Source organism: Oncorhynchus nerka, linkage group LG4 (genome assembly GCF_034236695.1).
Source record: "Oncorhynchus nerka isolate Pitt River linkage group LG4, Oner_Uvic_2.0, whole genome shotgun sequence".
Classification (NCBI taxonomy): domain Eukaryota; kingdom Metazoa; phylum Chordata; class Actinopteri; order Salmoniformes; family Salmonidae; genus Oncorhynchus; species Oncorhynchus nerka.
This window is the reverse complement of record NC_088399.1, coordinates 58,901,091-58,916,580: the sequence shown is the minus strand read 5'-3', so window position 1 is coordinate 58,916,580 and position 15,490 is coordinate 58,901,091.

The following is a 15,490-nucleotide window of genomic DNA, read 5'->3' as shown; positions in this document are numbered from 1 at the left end:
GCAATCTGGTTTCCGAGCCGGTCATGGGTGCACCTCAGCCACGCTTAAGGTACTAAACGATATCATAACCGCCATCGATAAAAGACAGTACTGTGCAGCCGTCTTCATCGACCTGGCCAAGGCTTTCGACTCTGTCAATCATCATATTCTTATCGGCAGACTCAGTAGCCTCGGTTTTTCTAATGACTGCCTTGCCTGGTTCACCAACTACTTTGCAGACAGAGTTCAGTGTGTCAAATCGGAGGGCATGTTGTCCGGTCCTCTGGCAGTCTCTATGGGGGTGCCACAGGGTTCAATTCTCGGGCCGACTCTTTTCTCTGTATATATCAATGATGTTGCTCTTGCTGCAGGCGATTCCCTGATCCACCTCTACGCAGACAACACCATTCTGTATACTTCTGGCCCTTCCTTGGACACTGTGTTATCTAACCTCCAAATGAGCTTCAATGCCATACAACACTCCTTCCGTGGCCTCCAACTGCTCTTAAACGCTAGTAAAACCAAATGCATGCTTTTCAACCGTTCGCTGCCTGCACCCGCACGCCCAACTAGCAACACCACTCTGGATGGTTCCGATCTAGAATATGTGGACATCTATAAGTACCTAGGTGTCTGGCTAGACTGTAAACTCTCCTTCCAGACTCATATCAAATATCTCCAATCCAAAATCAAATCTAGAATCGGCTTTCTATTTCGCAACAAAGCCTCCTTCACTCACGCCGCCAAACTTACCCTAGTAAAACTGACTATCCTACCGATCCTTGACTTCAGCGATGTCTACTCTACTCAGCAAACTGGATGCAGTTTATCACAGTGCCATCCGTTTTGTTACTAAAGCACCTTATACCACCCATCACTGCGACCTGTTTGCTCTAGTCGGCTGGCCCTCGCTACATATTCGTCGCCAGACCCACTGGCTCCAGGTCATCTACAAGTCCATGCTAGGTAAAGCTCCGCCTTATCTCAGTTCACTGGTCACGATGGCAACACCCACCCGTAGCACGCGCTCCAGCAGGTGTATCTCACTGATCATCCCTAAAGCCAACACCTCATTTGGCCGCCTTTCCTTCCAGTTCTCTGCTGCCTGTGACTGGAACGAATTGCAAAAATCGTTGAAGTTGGAGACTTTTATCTCCCTCACCAACTTTAAACATCTGCTATCTGAGCAGCTAACCGATCGCTGCAGCTGTACATAGTCCATCGGTAAATTGCCCACCCAATTTACTTACCTCATCTCCATGCTGTTTTTATTTATTTACTTTTCTGCTCTTTTGCACACCAGTATCTCTACCTGCACATGACCATCTGATTATTTATCACTCCAGTGTTAATCTGCTAAATTGTAATTATTCGCCTACCTCCTCATGCCTTTTGCACACAATGTATATAGACTATTTTTTTCTACTATGTTATTGACTTGTTTATTGTGTACTCCATGTGTAACTCTGTGTTGTTGTCTGTTCACACTGCTATGCTTTATTTTGGCCAGGTTGCAGTTGTAAATGAGAACTTGTTCTCAACTAGCCTACCTGGTTAAATAACTTTTTTTAAGTCCTTTTGTTCATCCGACTTAGAATTTCTCACAATCAAATGCCGACAACATTATCTACCAAGGGAATTCTCTTCGATCATGATCACAGTCGTGTATATTCCCCCCCAAGCAAACACATTGACGGCCCTGAAAGAACTTCATTGGACCCTATGTAAACTGGAAACCACATATCCTGAGGCTTGCATTTATTGTAGCCGGGGATTTTAACAAGGCTAATCTGAAAACAAGGCTCCCCAAAATCTATCAGCATATCGATTGTGCTACCAGTGCTGGCAAAACCCTAGACCACTGTTATTCTAACTTCCGCGATGCATATAAGGCCCTCCACCGCACTCCCTTCGGAAAAGCTGACCACGACTCCATTTTGTTGCTCCCTGCCTATAGACAGAAACTAAAACAGGAAGCTCCCGCGCTCAGGTCTGTTCAACGCTGGTCCAACCAATCGGATTCCACGCTTCAAGATTGCTTCGATCAAGTGGACTGGGATATATTCCGCATTGCAACGAACAACAACATTGATAAATATGCTGATTCGGTGTGCGAGTTTATTAACAAGTGCATCGGTGATGTTGTACCCACAGCGTCTATTAAAACATTCCCCAACCAGAAACCGTGGATTGATGGCAGCATTCGGCAAAACTGAACGCACCAAGAACCACTGCTTTTAATCAGGGCAAGGTGACCGGAAACATGACCGAATACAAACAGTGTAGCAATTGCCTCCGCAAGGCAATCAAACAAGCTAAGCGTCAGTACAGAGACAAAGTGGAGTCGCAATTCAACGGCTCAGACACAAGAGGTATGTGGCAGGGTCTACAGTCAATCACAGACTACAAAAGAAAAACCAGCCCCGTTGCGGATCACGATGCCTTGCTCCCAGACAGACTAAACAACTTTTTTAATCGCTTTGAGGACAGTACAGTGCTACTGACACGGCCCGCTACCAAAACTTGCGGGCTCTCCTTCACTGCAGCCAACGTAAAACATTTAAACGTGTTAACCCTCGCAAGGCTGCAGGCCCAGACAGCATCCCCGGCCGCTTCCTCAGAGCATGCGCAGACCAGCTGGCTGGTGTGTTTACAGACATATTCAATCATTCCTTATCCCAGTCTGCTGCCCCCACATGCTTCAAGAGGGCCACCATTGTTCCTGTTCCCAAGAAAGCTAAGGTAACTGAGCTAAATGACTACCGCCCTGTAGCACTCACTTCCGTCATCATGAAGTGCTTTGAGAGACTAGTCAAGGACCATATCACCTCCACTCTACCTGACACCCTAGACCCACTCCAATTTGCTTACCTCCACTATACGTCCACAGACGACGCAATCGCAATCACACTACACACTGCCCTAACCCATCTGGACAAGAGGAATACCTATGTAAGAATGCTGTTCATCGTTTACAGCTCAGCATTTAACACCATAGTACCCTCCAAACTCGTCATTAAGCTCAAGACCCTGGGTCTCGACCCCACCTTGTGCAACTGGGTCCTGGACTTCCTGACGGGCCGCACCCAAGTGGTGAGGGTAGGTAACAACATCTCCACCCCACTGATCCTCAACACTGGGTCCCCACAGGGGTGTGTTCTCAGCCCTCTCCTGTACTCCCTGTTCACCGTTCGACTGCGTGGCCATGCACACCTCCAACTCAATCATTAAGTTTGCAGACGACACTACAGTGGTAGGCTTGATTACCAACAACGACGAGACGGCCTACAGGGATGAGGTGAGGACCCTCGGAGTGTGGTGTCAGGAAAATAACCTCACACTCAATGTCAACAAAACAAAGGAGATGATTGTGGACTACAGGAAACAGCAGAGGGAACAGTCCCCTATCTATATTGACGGAACAGTCGTGGAGAGGGTGGAGAGTTTTAAGTTCCTCGGCGTACACATCACGGGCAAACTGAAATGGTCCACCCACACAGACAGCGTGGTGAAGAAGGCGCAGCAGCGCCTCTTCAACCTCAGGAGGCTGAAGAAATTTGGCTTGTCACCAAAAACACTCAAACTTTTACAGATGCACAATCGAGAGCATCCTGTCGGGCTGTATCACTGCAAGGTACGGCAGCTGCTCCGCCCATAACCGGAAGGCTCTCCAGAGGGTAGTGAGGTCTGCACAACGCATCACCGGGTGCAAACTACCTGCCTTCCAGGACACGTACACCACCCGATGTCACAGGAAGGCCAAAAAGATCATCAAGGACAACAACCACCCGAGCCACTGCCTGTTCACCCCGCTATCATCCAGAAGATGAGGTCAGTACAGGTGCATCAAAGTGGGGACCGAGAGACTGAAAATCAGCTTCTATCTCAAGGTCATCACTGTTAAACAGCCATCACTAACATTGAGTGGCTGCTGCCAACATACTGACTCAACTCCAGCCACTTTAATATTGATGTAATCAATTCATCACTAGCCACTTTATATAATGTTTACATACACTACATTACTCATCTCATATGTATATACTGTACGCTATACCAACTATTGCATCTTGCCATCTTGATGTAATGTATCACTAGCCCCTTTAAACAATGCCACTTCATATAATGTTTTCATACCCTACATTACTCATCTCAAATGTATGCACTGTACTCTATACCATCTACTGCATCTTGCCTATGCCGTTCGGTCATCACTCATTTTATATATTTTTATGTACATATTCGTGTCCATTCCTTTACACTTGTGTGTATAAGGTAGTTGTTGTGGAATTGTTAGGTTATATTACTTGTTAGATATTACTGCATGGTCGGAACTTGAAGCACAATCATTTCGCTACACTCGCATTAACATCTGCTAACCATGTGTATGTGACAAATACATTTGATTTGATTTGATAGCTGTCTGCATCTGGGTCTTATCCTGAGTTCTGATACAAACATTGCAAAAGTTATTGCAGACAAGAGATTTAACGGCGAATGTCTGTTGAATGTCTGATATAAAAACCCACTAGATCTCGCTGCTGGGTAGGGTTACTGCCTTCAGTTGGAGTATATGTATTCTCCTCATTTTGATGTAGTCCTACCCTGCAACTTGGCTTGTAGCCTGCCTGGCAACCTTGTGACCATGTAATTAGGAGTTAGGTGTATTTAGACAGTTCCAAAGCGATATTGCAAGCGATAGCTATGAGTACAATTGAAATGCCTTTGCTTCTTCAGAGGATGTGGCATGGATGTAAGGGATAATAACCTACCATGCTATACCAGCAGAGGGCAGGCTTGTTCATTTAATGTCCATGTGTTTCTTTCCCCAGCCACCATTCCTATACATGAAGTTTGGTGCAGTGGCCTCAGAGAGAAGATGGCCTACACCATTAGCAAGTATGTATATGTCATAGTGGCTATTTTATGTTCCTGCTTGTAAACTCAGCAAAAAAAGAAAACCTAAGTATGGTTCTCAATCAGAGACAATGACAAACAGCTGCCTCTGATTGGGAACCATACCAGGCCAAACACAGAAATACAAAAACATAGAACAACACATAGAATGCCCACCCCAACTCACGCCCTGACTAAACTAAACTAGAGACATAAAAAAGGAACTAAGGTCAGGATGTGACAGTACACCCCCCCAAAGGTGCGGACTCCGCCCGCAAAACCTAAACCCATAGGGGGAGGGTCTGGGTGGGCGTCTGTCCACGGTGGCGGCTCTGGCGCGGGACGTGGACCCCACTCCACCATAGTCTTGGCCCACTTAAGTGGCGCCTTTGGAGCGGCGAACCTCGCCGCCGACCTCAGACTGGGGACCCTTGCAGCGGGCCCCGAATAGACGGGAGACTCCGGCAGCGCCAAAGTGAAGGGCGGCCCTGGAGGGAGGAGACGGAGAGAGAGCCTGGTCCTCAGAGGAGGCACAGGATAGACCGGGCCGTGGAGGCGCACTCGAGGTCTCCAACTAAGGGCCTGCACAACCCGTCCTGGCTAGATGGTGATTTTTGAACTGTTATGACCCTCCCCGCTCCCCACTCTACTCCATTTCCACCCACATGTCACTGCATCGCCACCTTACTTTTCCCCTCATAACTGCACTGATGCCTGGGGATTTCCTGATGAAATGGAAAACCCTTTGTCAGTATGGCATAAAATTGCTTGGATTTTGTAGGTCATGGAAATGGTTTTGCAATAGGACATTGTTAGATGGGTAGCACAGCATAAAGGGCTACTAACTTAGTAATAGTATGATAACAAGTTATAGGTACTCACCATGAATACATTATTTTACCCAGATACCTTTTTGTGTAAATATATGATTGTCTCAGAGTAGTACGTACCATAAGTAGTAGAGGGGCTAACAATACAAGAAGGCACAATGCTAAATATAATGCAGGAAATAAACCAACCCTCAACTGAAAGATGTAAGACAAGTCATCGTCACTGTTTGTGCTGTTATGGGAACTCTTGAATGTGTGTAGTTCATGGTGTTCGGTTATTGCAGCTTTAAATGAGACAGTCTTGAGGTCCCTGAAGTTTGCTGCTGTTTATGTTTTGATGATTTCCTCCCTCTTCTATATTTGCCATTGCCTCAGGCTTACCAGTGTACCACACATTAAATCAAATTTTAAGACCCAAAGTATTAAGTAACAAAAATGATAAGTCACACACACACGCGCGCATGCACACACACACACACGCACACGCACACACGCACACACACACACACACACACACACACACACACACACACACACACACACACACACACAGAGCCACCCTCAGCTCTGAATCAGCCCTTCTACGGCCCTTCCCCTCTGTCACGACTTTCGCCGAAGTCGGTGCCTCTCCTTGTTCGGGCGGCGCTCGGCGGTCGGCGTCACCCCATCGCCGATCCAATTTTCTTTTTCCTTTGGTTTTGTCTTTGTTTTCACACACCTGTTTTCCATTTCACAATTATTTGTTCCTGTATTTAAACCCTCTGTTTCCCCCATGGTGTTGTGCGGGATTATGTTCATGTTCAGTTAGGTTTATTTTGATGGCTGTTTTTTTTATGCTGTGCTGTGTTCTGTGTTCTGGTGCTGTGTTCACCCGTGCGTTATCTTTACCGTCTTACCGTCTTGTTTTCTTACCTTGTGCCTTGTTGAGTAAAGTACGTTGCTCACTCATTCTGCTCTCCTGTGCCTGACTTCATGCACCAGCTACACTCACCTTCTGACACCCTCCCTCTATTTACATCTCTCTCCCCTTTTTTGTCCCCCTCGCCCTCTCCATATCTCTCGTGTTTAGCCTGTAAGCACTATTTCAATCCTCTGTCTGGGAGAGAGAGAGAGAGAGAGACAGGCAGAGACAGAGAGAGCTAGTGCGTGTGAGAGAAAGAGGGAAAGGGGAGGCTATGTCAGACAGGATTTAGAGTTCAAGTGCACATGTAGAAAATTGCCTGAATAAAAGGGAGACTGAGTGGGAAATAAGCAAGGAGGAAGGGAGGCAAAAAGAGGCACAAAGTGGAGAGAGCAGTGCTCTTACGCTCTCTTTCTGAGAGAAAATGTATTAACCCGGGAATGAGGGAAGAAATGGAAGTACAAAAATGAATACTGGGAGAGAGAAGAAAAAAAATCCAGCAACCCCCTCCTCTTCCCTCTCTCCCCAACAACACACTCCTCCTCTTCTATCCCTCCCTCCTGGATATTTCACCATGAAATCCCAGTCTCGCTCTAGCTAGCTTTCCCTTTTCTCCCCTCCCACCTCTTTACACACAGGCACACACACCCGGGCTGACTCCTTCCCTCACACGCCTACTATCCACTTTCGCCTGAGACCGCAGCCAGCGCAGGGCTCAGTTTTTTATTTGATTTTTTATTTGCCTTGCTTGCTTTGGGTCTTTCCCTCTTGTACAGCGAGACGAGTCCCATTTCACCCCTCCTCTGCCCCTGAAAACATAGGCCCTGGATTGTCCCTGCATCAGACTGCATGCTACCAATTGATTTGTGCATCTACTCCTCCCTATTATTTTAGCTCTTTATATTAAAAATTGCTCTCTAGCTTTAATGTAAAATTCGGTTCATTTTGAGTAATTTCTTCACATACCCATTCTGGAAGAGAGGACGAAGAAAAGAAAAGAACGCTCACGGAATGGACAGATGAAAGGGGACAGCAGAAAAAAGAGTGAGAAAATGGAGAGCATGTTCTGTGGGAGAGCAAGAGAGGTAGGAGAGAGAGTACCTGCACTACCAAGAAACATTAGAGGGAGAGAAGAGAAGGGGGGCCAGTAGAGGGTCAAAATCAAGGGAAAAGGAGGAAAAAAAGAGAAGGAACAAGACTTATCTCCTAAACGTGTGCTAGTACTTTCTATATCGCTTTTGTGTTTTTTGCCCCCTCACTTTTCCTCATCTTTTATAATTCCGTCAATGTCCCTCACGCCTCTGTGTGTCTGTTCGTATCCTTTTTTCCTCTTCATACATTTATCGCTTTCTTTCTCTCAGATTCTCCTTTCTCCCACCCTCCTCATGCCTTGCTCCATTTTTCAACTATTTTAAAATCTTTCCCCTAGGATCCTAATCCCCCTCTCTCTCTCTCCTTCTCTCTCTTCCCTATCTCCCTCTCTCTCTTACTCTCCCCCCTCTGCTGTTCTCTAACATATGCTATCTTAAGTGCCTCCCTGTAGGATTACCCTTGGTCGCATTTAGATGGGTATTTCGGAGAGGTGGCTGCATTCAGAGCATCCAGTTTTGGGAGTCCAGACAGAGGAGAAAGAGAGAGAGAGAGGGAGACTGGGTCTGGGGGGTTTGGAGTGAGAGGTGCCTGGCGGATCACTCTTATGGCGGATCACTCTTCTGTGACTCCCTACGCATTCGTGGGGTTGTACCAATCACGTTTCATGTTATATGTCGATGTGTGTATCGAAAGGATGTTGTGTGTTATAATGAAGCGTTAAAGGAGGCATGAAGGGCATGTCGGCTTGGCTGATGACAGCCAAGTTTGATTATTTTAGTATTACAATATGGGTATTGGGAATTAGAAGTATAGGGTCGCCCCTTCTCTCTTTTTGTTATATGCTCCTCCCATCTTTTCCCCCTTTTCTGTCCCGTCTTCCATCCGGGTACCCCTCAATCTGTCTGTCCTTCTGTATTGAAAGACAATATTCACAAATCAGGACATGGTCTGGTGTCATCAATAGATCGGGGAAAATTAACTACTGGTTCCCGAAACACTCAAAAAGTTTGTTTGATTATCTTTCCTGCATTTTTGGGGGATAACTTGTTTGATGTGGTGATATTTACTGGTAAAGAGAGAGACTTGGTATGTACATACAATTTCGACACCGAGCAATAGCAATAGTAGTATCTTGTGTTAATTTTAAGATATCGTGGTCATTCATTACTTTGCCTCACATGTCATATTAATGCAATGACATGTGAGGCAATGGCGATTCACACCTCATATGTTATTGATATGTGATTGTTGGTTAGATAAAGACCCAAATATGCTCTACCCAGCTGCTAATCCAACCATATGTATTGTATGTCCAGTACCAATATGTAAACCCACCTTCTCCTCTCCATCATCAGCCTGATATAAACTACATATACACAAGTATGTGGACACCCATTCTCCATAGACAGACTTTGGCAGTAGAATGTCCTTACTGAAGAGCTGAAGAGCTAAGTGGCACCTTTCCAACAAGTCAGTTGGTCAAATTTCTGCCCTGCTAGAGCTGCTCCGGTCAACTGTAAGTACCGTTATTGTGAAGTGGAAACGTTGAGGAGCGACAACTGCTTAGCGCGAAGTGGTAGGCCACACAAGCTTACAGAACGGGACCGCAGACTGCTGAAGCGCGTAGCACATAAAAATCCTCTGTCCTTGGTTGCAACTCTCACTACCTAGTTCCAAACTGCCTCTGGAAGCAACGTCAGCACAATAACTGTTCGTCGGGAGCTTCATGAAATGTGTTTCCATGGCCGAGCAGCCGCACACCAGCCTAAGATCACCATGTGCAATACCGTGCATCGGCTAGAGTGGTGTAAAGCTCACCGCCATTGGACTCTGGAGCAGTGGAAACGCATTCTCTGGAGGGATGAATCACGCTTCACCATCTGGCAGTCTGACGGACAAATCAGGGTTTGGCGGATGCCAGGAGAACGCTTCCTGCCCCAATGCATAGTACCAACTATAAAGTTTGATGGAGGAGGAGTAATGGTCTGGGCTGTTTTCATGGTTCTGGTTAGGCCCCTTAGTTCCAGTGAAGGGAAATCTTAATGCTACAGCATACAATGACATTTCAGTCAATTCTGTGGTTTCAACTTTGTGGAAACGGTTTGGGGAAGGCCCTTTCCAGTTTCAGAATGACAATGCCCCCGTGCACAAAGTGAGGTTCATACAGAAATGGTTTGACGAGATTGGTGTCGAAGAACTTGACTGGCCTGCACAGAGCCCTGACCTCGAACACATTTGGTATGAAATGGAACACCGACTGCGAGCCAAGCCTAATCGCTAAACAGGAGTTCCCGACCAAACTAATGCTCTTGTGGCTGAATGCAGCAATGTTCCAACATCTGGTGGGAAGCCTTCCCAGAAGAGTGGAGACTGCTATAGCAGCAAAGGGGGGACCAACTCCGTATTAATGCCCGTAATTTTGGAATGAGATGTTTGACGAGCAGGTGTCCACATACTTTTGGTCATGTAGTGACCAATCTTTCCCTTTCTCTCTTCCCTCCCCTGTGTTTAAGTCGAACCAGTATGACTACAATACGCGGCCTAATTTCATTGCATGTTTCATGCATAGTTACAGGATGAATTCACATGTATTGATTTGATTAATGAAGACATCATCTCAATAGTCTGCGTGGGACGTCCCTTTGTTTAGTGGCGTTCCAGCCCTGGCACCACCACAACCTCCCTATGGCTTTTAAAGAAAGCGGGGAGGGGGAGGGGGGGTCTTTGATGTCAAAGTTCACATGAGGCAAACGTCTGGGTTTGCAGCAGCATCAGTCAGGGGGGGATCCCATGATCCGGCAGTACACCTGTTTGATTCAAATCCACCATCAGATGTCTCTGAATGTTCCTCAACCTCAACAAACCGCCTTTGATTTCAGTCCTGTAGGTAGTTGATGGTAATGCCAGTGTACTGTATTGGGTAATGCCAGTGTACTGTATTGGGACCCATCCATTTCAGAAATGTGGAAAGCATTCATCATCACATTAGGCTCATATGGAGAATTTTAACGAATATACGAACAATGTCACCCGCCAGCAGCTCATGTGATATTCCAAACATGTAATAGAAATACATATTGTACAAGCCCATTGCTCTAATCTGTCTACATCTTGCTCTCTTAGGTTAGGTCTCAAATAGCACCATATACCCTTTGTAGTGCACTACTTTTGACCAGAGCTGTATGGGGGCTCTGGTCAAAAGTTGTGCACTTACATAGGGAATAAGTGTACCATCGATGTGTACCATTGTTTTAGCATCCGAATATTCCTCTCACCATCAGTTCCATTCTTCTGTATGTGAATCTGTTGCTCATACTTAAGAGATGATATTCAACCGCAGCATCATACATTAACTGGATCAGTGCAGACCTAAGGATTTCCTCTGCAGGCTGGCTCTGTGTGTGTGTCTAGATGGGGTTGACTCATTTAGATACAGGGCCTTCAGAAAGTATTCACACCCTTTGACTTCTTCCATATTTTGTTGTGTTACATTTTGACTTTAATTAAAATGGTTTAAATTGAGATTTTGTGTCTCTGGCCTACACAATATCCCATAATGTCAAAGTGGAATTATGTTTTCAGAAATGTTTACAAATGAATTAAAAATGAAAAGCTGAAATGTCTTGAGTCTATAAGTATTCAACCCCTTTGTTATGGCAAGCCTAAATACGTTGTTTAACAATAATAGTGTTGAACGTGATTTTGTAACGATACCTCATCTCCGTACCCTACACATACAATTATCTGTAGGCTCCTCAGTCAAGCAGTGAATTTCAAACACAGATTCAACCACAAAGACCAGGGAGCTTTTCCAAAGCCTCGCAAATAAGAGATGGGTAAAAAGAAAGAAAGAGCATACATTGAATATCCGTTTGAGAATGGAGAAATTAACATGATTTTTTAATGACTACCTCATCTCTGTACCTCACACGTATATTTATCCCGTAGTCAAGCTGTCAATTTCAAACACAGATTCAACCACAAAAACCCGCAAGGTTTTCAAATGCCTCTCAAAGAAGGGTACCTAAAGCAGACACTGAATATCCCTTTGAGGATGGCGAAGTTATTAATTACACTTGTGGTTGAATCTGTGTTTGAAATTGACAGCTTGACTGAGGGATAAATATATGTGTGAGGTACAGAGATGAGGTAGTCACTAATAAATCATGTTAAACACTATTCCACACAGTGTGTCCATGAAACTTAAGCACATTTTTACTCCCAAACTTATTTTGTCTTGTCATAACAAAGGGGTTTGAATACTTATTGACTCAAGACAATTCAGATATTGAATATCCCTTTAAGGATGTTGAAACTAAGAATTACACTTTGGATGGTGTACCAATACAACCAGTCACTACAAATATACAGGCGTCCTTCCTAACTCAGTTGCCGGAGAGGAAGGAAACAACTCAGGGATTTCACCATGAGGCCAATAGTGACTTTAAAACAGTTACAGAGTTTATGGCTGTGATAGAAAACTGAGAATAGATCAGCAGTTTTTTTTTTTTTTTTTAACCTTTATTTTGAGAGGGAAGTCATAAATAGGGTATCTTTTACAGATGAGCCCTACATCGAACATATACAATGTACAAAATTACAAAACATATTAAGGAAAAAATACATTTATCATTACATTATACATTTATCATTACTCTGAACTGACCAAGGGGGACACCTAATTTCAGAGAGATCTGTAGTTACTCCGCAATACTAACCTAAATGACAACGTTAAAAAAAGGAAGCCTGTACAAAATAAAAAATATTCCAAAACATGCATCCTGTTTGCAATAAGTCACTAAAGTAAAACTGCAAAAAATGTGGCAAAGAAATTTACTTTATGTCATGAATACAAATTGTTATGTTTGGGGCAAATCCAAAACAACACATCACCGAGTACCGCTCTTCATATTTTCAAGCATTGTGGTGGTGGCATCATGTTATGGGTATGCTTGTCATCAGCAAGGTCTAGGGAGTTTTTTAGGGTAAAATAAATGGGATAGAGTTAAGCACAGGAAAATTCACGGAGGAAAACTTGGTTCAGTCTGCTTTTCAACAGACACTGGGAGAAAAAAATCCCCATTCAGCAGGACAATTACAAAAAGCACAAGGAGAAATATACACAAGACAACATTGAATGTTCCTGAGTGGCCTAGAATGTTCCTGAGTGGGCTTGAAAATCTATGGCAACACTTGAAAATGGCTGTTTAGCAATGATCAACAACCAACTTGACAGAGTTTGAAGAATTTTGAAAAGAATAATGGCCAAATGTTATACAATTCAGGTGTGCAACGCTCTTAGAGACTTACCCAGAAAGACTCACAGCTATAATCACTGCCAAACATAATTCTAACACATGTATTGAATCAGGAATGTGAATACTTATTCAATTGCGATATCTGTATTTCATTTTCAATACATTTGCAAACATTTCTAAAAACATGTTTTCACTTTGATATTATGGGGTATTTTGTGTGAGAGCAAAAAAATATAGTTAATCCATTTTGAATTCAGGCTGTAACACAACACAATGTGGAAAAAGTCAAGGGGTAGGAATCTTTCTGAAGGCAAGGGTTGAATGTCAATTTCTGGTATGGAAAAACTCCCAGTGTGACTGTTGCAAAGCAATATATCTGCAGAGCAATAGACAGATTGGTATACATACAGATGAAGTCAGAAGTTTTTCTTGTTAAATTTCTTGTGAAGTTTTGGCAAGTCGGTAAGTACATCTACCTTGTGCATGACACGAGTATTTTTTCCCAACAATTGTTTACAGACAGATTATTTCACTTATAATTCACTGTATCACAATTCCAGTGGGTCAGAAGTTGACTGTGCCTTTAAACAGCTTGGAAAATTCCAGAAAATGATGTCATGGCTTTAGAAGCTTCTGATAGGCTAATTGACATAATTTGAGTCAATTGGAGGTGTACCTGGGGATGTATTTCAAGGCCTACCTTCAAACTCAGTGACATCTATGTTTGACATCATGGGAAAATTAAAAGAAATCAGCCAAGACCTCAGAAAAAGAATGGTAGATCTCAACAAGTCTGGTTCATCCTTGGGAGCAATTTCCTGATGGTCTGAAAGGAACCAGGTTCATCTGTAAAAACAATAGTACGCAAGTATAAACACCATGGGACCTCGTAGCCGCCACACCGCTCAGGAAGGAACATGCGAAAAGTGCAAATCAATCCCAGAACAACAACAAAGGACCTTGTGAAGATGCTGGAGGAAACAGGTACAAAAGTATCTATATCCACGGTAAAATGAGTCCTATATCGACATAATCTGAAAGGCCGCTCAGCAAGGAAGAAGCCACTGCTCCAAAACCGCCATAAAAAGCCAGACTACGGTTTGCACATGGGGACAAAGATTGTACTTTTTGGAGAAATGTCCTCTGGTCTGATGAAACAAAAATAGAACTGTTTGGCCATAATGAGCATCGTTATGTTTGGAGGAAAAAGGGGGAGGCTTGCAAGCCAAAGAACACCATCCCAACCGTGAAGCACGGGGGTAGCAGCATCATGTTGTGGGGATGCTTTGCTGCAGGAGGGACTGGTGCACTTCACAGAATAGATGGCATCATGAGGTAGGAAAATTATGTGGATATATTGAAGCAACATCTCAAGACATTAGTCAGGAAGTTAAAGCTTGGTCGCAAATGGGTCTTCCAAATGAACAATGACCCCAAGCATACTTCCAAAGTTGTGGCAAAATGGCTTAACGACAACAAAGTCAAGGTATTGGAGTGGCCATCACAAAGCCCTGACCTCAATTCTCTAGAACATTTGTGGGCAGAACTGAAAAAGCATGTGTGAGCAAGGAGGCCTACAAACCTGACTCAGTTACAGCAGCTCTGTCTGGAGGAATGGGCCAAAATTCACCCAATTTATTGTGGGAAGCTTGTGGAAGGCTACCTAAAACGTTTTACCCAAGTTAAACAATTTAAAGGCAATGGTACCAAATACTAATTGAGTGTATGTAAACTTCTGACGCACTTGCTGTCTCTGCCTGGCCGGTTCCCCTCTCTCCACTGGGATTCTCTGCCTCTAACCCTTTTACAGGGGCTGAGTCACTGGCTTACTGGTGCTCTTTCATGCTGTCCCTTGAGTGGGTTGAGTCATTGACGTGATCTTCCTGTCTGGGTTGGCGCTCCCCCTTGGGTTGTGCTGTGGCGGAGATCTTTGTGGTCTATACTCGGCCTTGTCTCAGGATGAGGACCTGAGCCCTAGGACCATGCCTCAGGACTACCTCGCATGATGACTCCTTGCTGTCCGCAGTCCACCTGGCCGTGCTGCTGCTCCAGTTTCAACTGTTCTGTCTGCGGCTATGGAACCCTGACCTGTTCACCGGACGTGCTACCTGTCCCAGACCTGCTGTTTTCAACTCTCTAGAGACAGCAGGAGTGGTAGAGATACTCTTAATGATCGGCTATGAAAAGCCAACTGACATTTACTCCTGAGGTGTTGACTTTCTGCACCCTTCGACAACTAGCTGCTGCTCCAGTTTCAACTGTTCTGCCTGTGATTATTATTATTTCACCATGCTGGTCATTTATGAACATTTGAACATCTTGGCCATGTTCTGTTATAATCTCCACCCGGCACAGCCAGAAGAGGACTGGCCACCCCTCATAGCCTGGTTCCTCTCTAGGTTTCTTCCTAGGTTTTGGCCTTTCTAGGGAGTTTTTCCTAGCCACCTTGCTTCTACACCTGCATTGCTTGTTGTTTGGGGTTTTAGGCTGGGTTTCTGTACAGCACTTTGAGATATCAGCTGATGTAAGAAGGG